The 6,361-nt window shown below is 43.4% G+C and overlaps 1 long non-coding RNA gene across 1 annotated transcript in view; it reads left to right on the forward strand.

Annotated features, from left to right (window-relative positions):
* Positions 1–716: 716 nt before the first annotated feature.
* The window catches only part of LOC132381501 (uncharacterized), a 30,136-nt gene continuing 24,491 nt past the window's right edge, over positions 717–6,361 (forward strand). The window contains exon 1 of the long non-coding RNA XR_009508052.1: positions 717–1,330. This is a non-coding gene — a long non-coding RNA (uncharacterized LOC132381501). The remainder of the gene's footprint in view (positions 1,331–6,361) is intronic.

A 6,361-nucleotide genomic window follows, 5' to 3' on the forward strand; every position in this document is an offset into this window, starting at 1 on the left:
CATTAGGAGTTTGAAGAGATTTGGTTTGTCACCTAAAACACTCGCAATATCTGCAGGGAGAGCATTCTAACTGGCTGCATCACAGTTTAGTATGGGGGGGGGGGGGCGGGTGGCTACTGCACAGGATTGAAGTAAGCTGCAAAAGGGGAGGAGGGACAGGAGCCTGAAGACACAGACTCAATGATTCAAGAACAGCTTCTTTCCCTCTGCCATCCGATTTCTGAATGGACATTGAACCCATGAACACCATCTCACTACTTTTTAATATCTGTCTTTTGCACTACTTATTTAATGTAACTATTTTTATATATATATATATATTCACACATATATATTCATAGAGTAATTTACAGTTTTTTCTCTATTATTAGGTATTGCATTGTACTGATGCCACAAAATCATTAAATTTCACGGTATCTGCCAGTGATATTAAACTTGATTCTGATTTAAATATGCCTTACTCCTGTCCATTGACAGTAATCACTGTCATTAGAGATGTGAACAGAGGAACTAATTCCAGTGCAACACGAGTGAATCTGCAGATGCTGGAAATAAATAAAAACACAAAATGCTGGCAGAACTCAGCAGGCCAGACAACATCTATGGAAGGAGGTAGTGTCTGCTGAGTTCTGCCAGCATTTTGTGTTTTCATGAACTAATTCCAGTCATTGTGACAACCTGGTTGCTAAGAGACTATCTGATTTTTGAGCTGTAGGACCTGCTTCAGTAACCATGTGAAAGGAATCAGCTGCCAAATTTTAATCATTCATTACACACAGTTTGACAAAATAGTCTAAAACAACATCCGGGTGTAGCTTAGGCAGCTCAATCAGTAAATATTAGTATGCCAGGAACATAAAAACATATGTACTGTACGTAAACAGAACTGTTCACAGCCACGTCGATCCAGGAAGTACTTTACAGCTAGTGAGGTGAAGGTGGTGACCAAGCAGCTTAGAGGAGGGAGATTGAACGGTGCTACAGCAGCTCAACGACAGCAAGGCAAAGAAGCTTGAGTATTGACTTTGGGAAGAGGAAACTGGAGGACCAGGAGCCAGTCCCCATTGGGGGTCAGCAGGTTTAAACTCTTCAGTGTTATTACCTCTGTGGGCCCAGCAAGTAAGGGCAATTACGAAGAAAGCACGGCAGTTCCACAACTTCTTTAGGAGTTTGTGAAGGTCTGGCACGTCATCAAAAGCTTTGACAAACTTCTGTAGAGGTGTGGTGGAGGGTATATTGACTGGCTGCATCACAATCTGATATGGAAGCACCGATGCTTTTGAAAGGAAAATCTTACAGAATGTAGGGGATACGGCCTAGTCTATCACAGGTAAAGCTGGCATCTACCCTGAGCGTTGGCACACAAAACGTCACATCCATCACCCAAGATGTGCTTTTTCCTCACTGCTGCCATCAGAAAGAAGATGCAGGAGCCTTAGGACTCACACCAGGTTCAGGGACAGTTATCATCAGGGACCCTCAGGCTCTTGAACCAGTGAGGATAGATTCACTTGGCCCATCACTGAACTGTTCCCATAACTTACGGACTCGCTTTCAAGGACTGTTCATCTCAAGTTCTTGATATTTAGTGCTTACTTATTTATTATCATTATTATTTCTTTTATATTTGCAGTTTGTTGTCTTTTGCATACTGGCTGTCTGCCCTGTTGATGCAGTCTTTCATTGATTCTATTATTGTATATTGGAATACTGAGCATGCCTGCAAAAAGTGATTCTCAGGGTTGCATACGGTGAAATATATAATTTGATAATGAATTTACTTTGAAGCAGACTATTTCTGCAGACCGAGTTTCCACAAACTCAATGGAATATCAATCAGACGGTCACTTACATTAACTTTAAGGGATACACAATAGTTGGAAATGGAAAGAGAATTTAGCTGTTCTTCTACAAATAGTACAATGGTATATCACATCATATGAAATCCAGTAACTTCTTAGGATTGATTGATTGAGGAACGATTTGCCTTTTCTTGTCACATGTTGTGGTCAATAGAGATTTGGATGGCTCAGGACAGGAATGATTACTTCAGGTGCCAGGCTTTAGATGTTTCAGAAAGGGCAGGGAGAGAGGCAAAAGAGGTGAGGCGTGGCACTGTTGATCGGGGTAGTGTCATTGCTGCAGAAAAGGAGGAAGACGTGGAGGGATTGTCTACAGAGTCTCTGTGGCTGAAGCTAGGAACAGGAAGGGCTCAATAACCCTGCTGGGTGTTTTTTATAGACCACCCAAAAGTAACAGGGACATCGGGGAGCAGATAGGGAGACAGATTCTGGAAAGACATAATAATAATAGGGTTGTGGTGGGAGATTTTAATTTCCCAAATATCGATTGGCATGTCCCTGGAGTGAGGGGTTTAGATGGGGTGGACTTTGTTAGGTGTGTTCAGGAAGGTTTCTTGACACAATATGTAGATAAGCCTACAAAAGCGGAGGCTGTACTTGATCCAGTATTGGGAAATGAACTTGGTCAGGTGTCAGATTGGATTCGAACCCAGAACCTCTTGCCCTGAAGTCCAGCGCTGATGTCACTACGCCACCAGCCGCGAGAGGGTGAGAGGTAACCTGATAGAGGTGTAGAAGATGATGAGAGGCATTGATCATGTGAATAGCCAAAGGCCTTTTCCCAGGGCCAAAATGACGTGAGGGCACAGTTTTAAGCTGCTTGGAAGTAGCTGTCAGGGGTAAGTTTTTTACGCAGAGAGTGGTGAGTACGTGGAATAGGCTGCCAGCTACGGTGGTGGAGGTGAATACATCAGGGTCTTTTAAGAGACTCCTGGACAAGTACATGGACCTCAGAAAAATAGAGGGTTATGGGTAACTCTAGGTAGTTTCTAAAGTAAGTACATGTTTGGCACAGCTTTGTGGACCAAAGGACCTGTATACTGCTGTAGGTTTTCTATGTACATTGAAACATGGTGAAACATGTCGCGTGCCTCAAATCAAATCAGTGAGAATCGTGCTGAGCAGCCTGCAAGTTTATCTGTGCTTCCAGCACCGACATAGCATGCCCACAACTCAAAACCCTACCTGTTCATCTTTGGAATGTGGGAAGAAACCAGAGCTCTCTCATTCTGTATGTGCCGTGTTGTATGACGTGGGCAATCATGGTCGTTCCATCTTATACATACGTGGTTTACCATTGTCTTCTTCTGGGCAGTGTCTTTACAAGACGGGTGACCCCAGCCATTATCAATACTCTTCAGAGATTGTCTGCCTGGCGTCAGTTGTCACATAACCAGGACTTGTGATCTGCACCGAGTGCTCATATGACCATCCATCAGCTGTTCCCATGGCTTCACATGACCCTGATCGGGGGCTAAACAGGTGCTACACCTTGCCAAAGGGTGACCTGCAGGACAGTGGAGGGAACACCTTACACCTCCTTTGGTAGAGACGTATCTCCACCCTGCCACAGTCACAGGGAGAATGTATGTACTCTTTACAGACAGCAGTGGGAATCAAACCTCAGTCTCACGGCTGGAACTGTGAAGAGATGTGTTATTTGCTACGTCACCACATGGCCCTTCTATAGCACCTAGTTCCCTTTGTAGATGGGTTATGTACTCAGGTCCAAGCAGTGGTTTTTGAACCCAGGTTCTGACTCAGAGATGGACCACGGCTGATAACAGATCCTTGATTCACAGTATTAATTGGTGGTGAATTGTTTCTACCTGAACTGCTCTGTGATAAACATGGAGGGGGGAGAAAGGGCAATGACCTTGTTGGTCAAGGTTAGTTCACCCTGATAACTGTACTCAAAGGCTGTAGATCACTTTGGCATAAAACAGAAAATGCTGGAAACAGTCAGCATGTCAGGCAGCACCTGTGAAGAAACAAGAGTTAACAATGAAATGTCTGTCTTAAAATAGATGGATGGTCGCATGAGCAGCTGGTGCACATCACAAGTCCTAGTTATGTGACACCGACACCAGGCAGACAATTGCGGAAGAGGATTGATAATGGCCGGTGTCACCTGTCTGCTAAAGATACTGCCCAGAAGAAGTCAACAGCAAACCAATTCTGCAGAAAAAGCAATTGTGGTCATAGACTGTGATTGCCCATAGCATATAACACAGCACATTTTGATGATGGTGATCTTAAAATAGAGGCTTCAATTAGGTTGTAGGTTTCCACCCACACTTACTGCATCTTCTAGGAACACTCATCTATTCCCTTAAATACATTGTGGGTTACAACAGAACAGCTGAAATGGACTAGTAATCAGAATACTTGGCCTCCTCCAAGAAGGCCATAACCTTGTTGTAAAGTTTGGAGGCTTGTGTGCCTTAGTGTCCTAGAGAACTATGTGGGCTGGAGTCAGGGCTTTGTGCTTTGGCTCTTGGTAGGGTCACCCGTACCTAACAGGTCAAAGGGCAGAGGACAGACTAAGATTGGTTCACCAGTTCTCCAGGTTAACACCAACAAATGGTCAAAAAAGAAGTTGTTACAGAAATAGTAATGAAGGGTTCTTCTATATCTATATGCAACGGTGTGTATGTTCAAGGACAGACAGAGATGGAGGACCTTCATTGCTGTCCTAAACGCCAGTGGTGTAACCGGCAGTAACCAATCAAAAGGCCTGGACTAATGATCTAAAGTCTTGTTGTTGGATCTAAACAATATTGCCTAATCCGCTAAGTACTTCCAGCATTTTATTGCAATGTCTTGGACTATCTTGAGACTCTGATAGAAGAACTTTTCTTTATAATCTTGACATGTGTTAAAATCAGCTGTGTGACTGATACAGCAAAATTGATCTACAGAGTCTAGAGTTCATCATATGAGAAGTCATGGGGCTGGTGAAGATTTTTGTGAGCGAGGTTGAAATGCTGATTCTGGCATCTTACAGGTGAATGTAAAGGGATAGTATTCTGATGGTTAAGCTTTCAAAGCAGACAACCAGCCGAAACATGAGGCCTTTTCTTTGTTCACAGTAACCCTGATGTCATTCAATATTGAAAGCATGTTGCTGCCTCAGTGAGATCGCACAATCTGCTGGGTCCTCAGGAGTCATTCAGTGTATCAGTGTGTAATAGTTCAGTTTTGGTTCCAAGGTCCATGATCAGGTAATAAAGTCCAGTCTGAGTGACTGCGCGAAGGCTCTATAGTAGGGGATGAGCGTTAGAAATCAGATCTGAGAACTTGTAAAATGGAATTTAAAAGCATCCAGGGTTCCTCATTTTGATCAGGAGGAATAAACCCTAATGTATACTCAGTGGCCACTTAGTTAGGTACACCTGTACATCAGCTTCTTTATACAAATATCTAATCAGCCAATCATGCGGCAGCAACTCAATACATAAAAACTCGCAGAAATGGTTAAGAGGTTCGGTTGTTGCTCAGACCAAACATCAGAATGGGGAAAAAATGTGGTTTAAGTGACTTTGACCATGGTGCCAGATTGGGTGGTCTGAGTATCTCAGAAACTTTTGATCTCCTGGGATTTTCATGCACAGCATTCTCTGGAATTTAAAGAGAATGGTGTGAAAAGCAGAAAAAAAAAGATAATCCAGTGTGTGGCAGGTCTGTGGACAAAAATGTCTTGATACCGAGGTCAGAGCTTCAGGCTGAGAGGAATGCGACAGTAACCCGAATAACCAGCAGGTTATAACAGTGGCATGCAAAAGAGCCTCTCTGAATGCATAACATGTCGAACCTTAAAGTCGATGGGCTACAGCAGCAGATGACAATGAACATACACTCAGCGTCCTCTTTATCAGGTACAGGAGGTCACAAGTGTATGATGCCCTGAAACAATTGGCATTTAACATGGTACCTTTTATGCTGCCAGGATGGTGCAAAACATGCTGCAGCCAATGAGAAAAAGAGGAGGTCAATTTGAACACAGCAAGATCCCACAAAAAGTAATGAGATAGCAACTAAAAATGTAATCCAGGACATTGGCAGAGATTTCTTTCTGAAATAATTCACCAAGACCTTTTATCTATATTCAAAATGACAGACTCCTCAAACTTATCCCAGGAAGGGCCTGTGATCGTTGTTCATTTGAAGGCTGGCATGCCAAAAAATACAGTATTGCCTTTAGTACTTCATGCAAAAGTCTTAGGCACATATAGGCTGTCCAGAACTTTTGCACAGTACTGTGGTAATTTTATGTATTGCACTGTACTGCTGATGCAAAAAAAAACAAGTTTCATGACATATGTGAGTGATGATAAACCTGATTCTGATCTGGGTCTCTATTGTGGACTGAGAGTGGGAAGGGGGCAGGGAGAGGGGAATCATGGTTGGGGAAAGGGGGAGAGGGGAGGGAGTGGGAAGCACCAGATGATGACCTTGCCAGCTGGCTTAGCGCTGGGTCTGCACACAAGCCACATACC

The sequence above is a fragment of the Hypanus sabinus genome, chromosome 26, assembly GCF_030144855.1.
Source record: "Hypanus sabinus isolate sHypSab1 chromosome 26, sHypSab1.hap1, whole genome shotgun sequence".
Classification (NCBI taxonomy): Eukaryota; Metazoa; Chordata; class Chondrichthyes; order Myliobatiformes; family Dasyatidae; genus Hypanus; species Hypanus sabinus.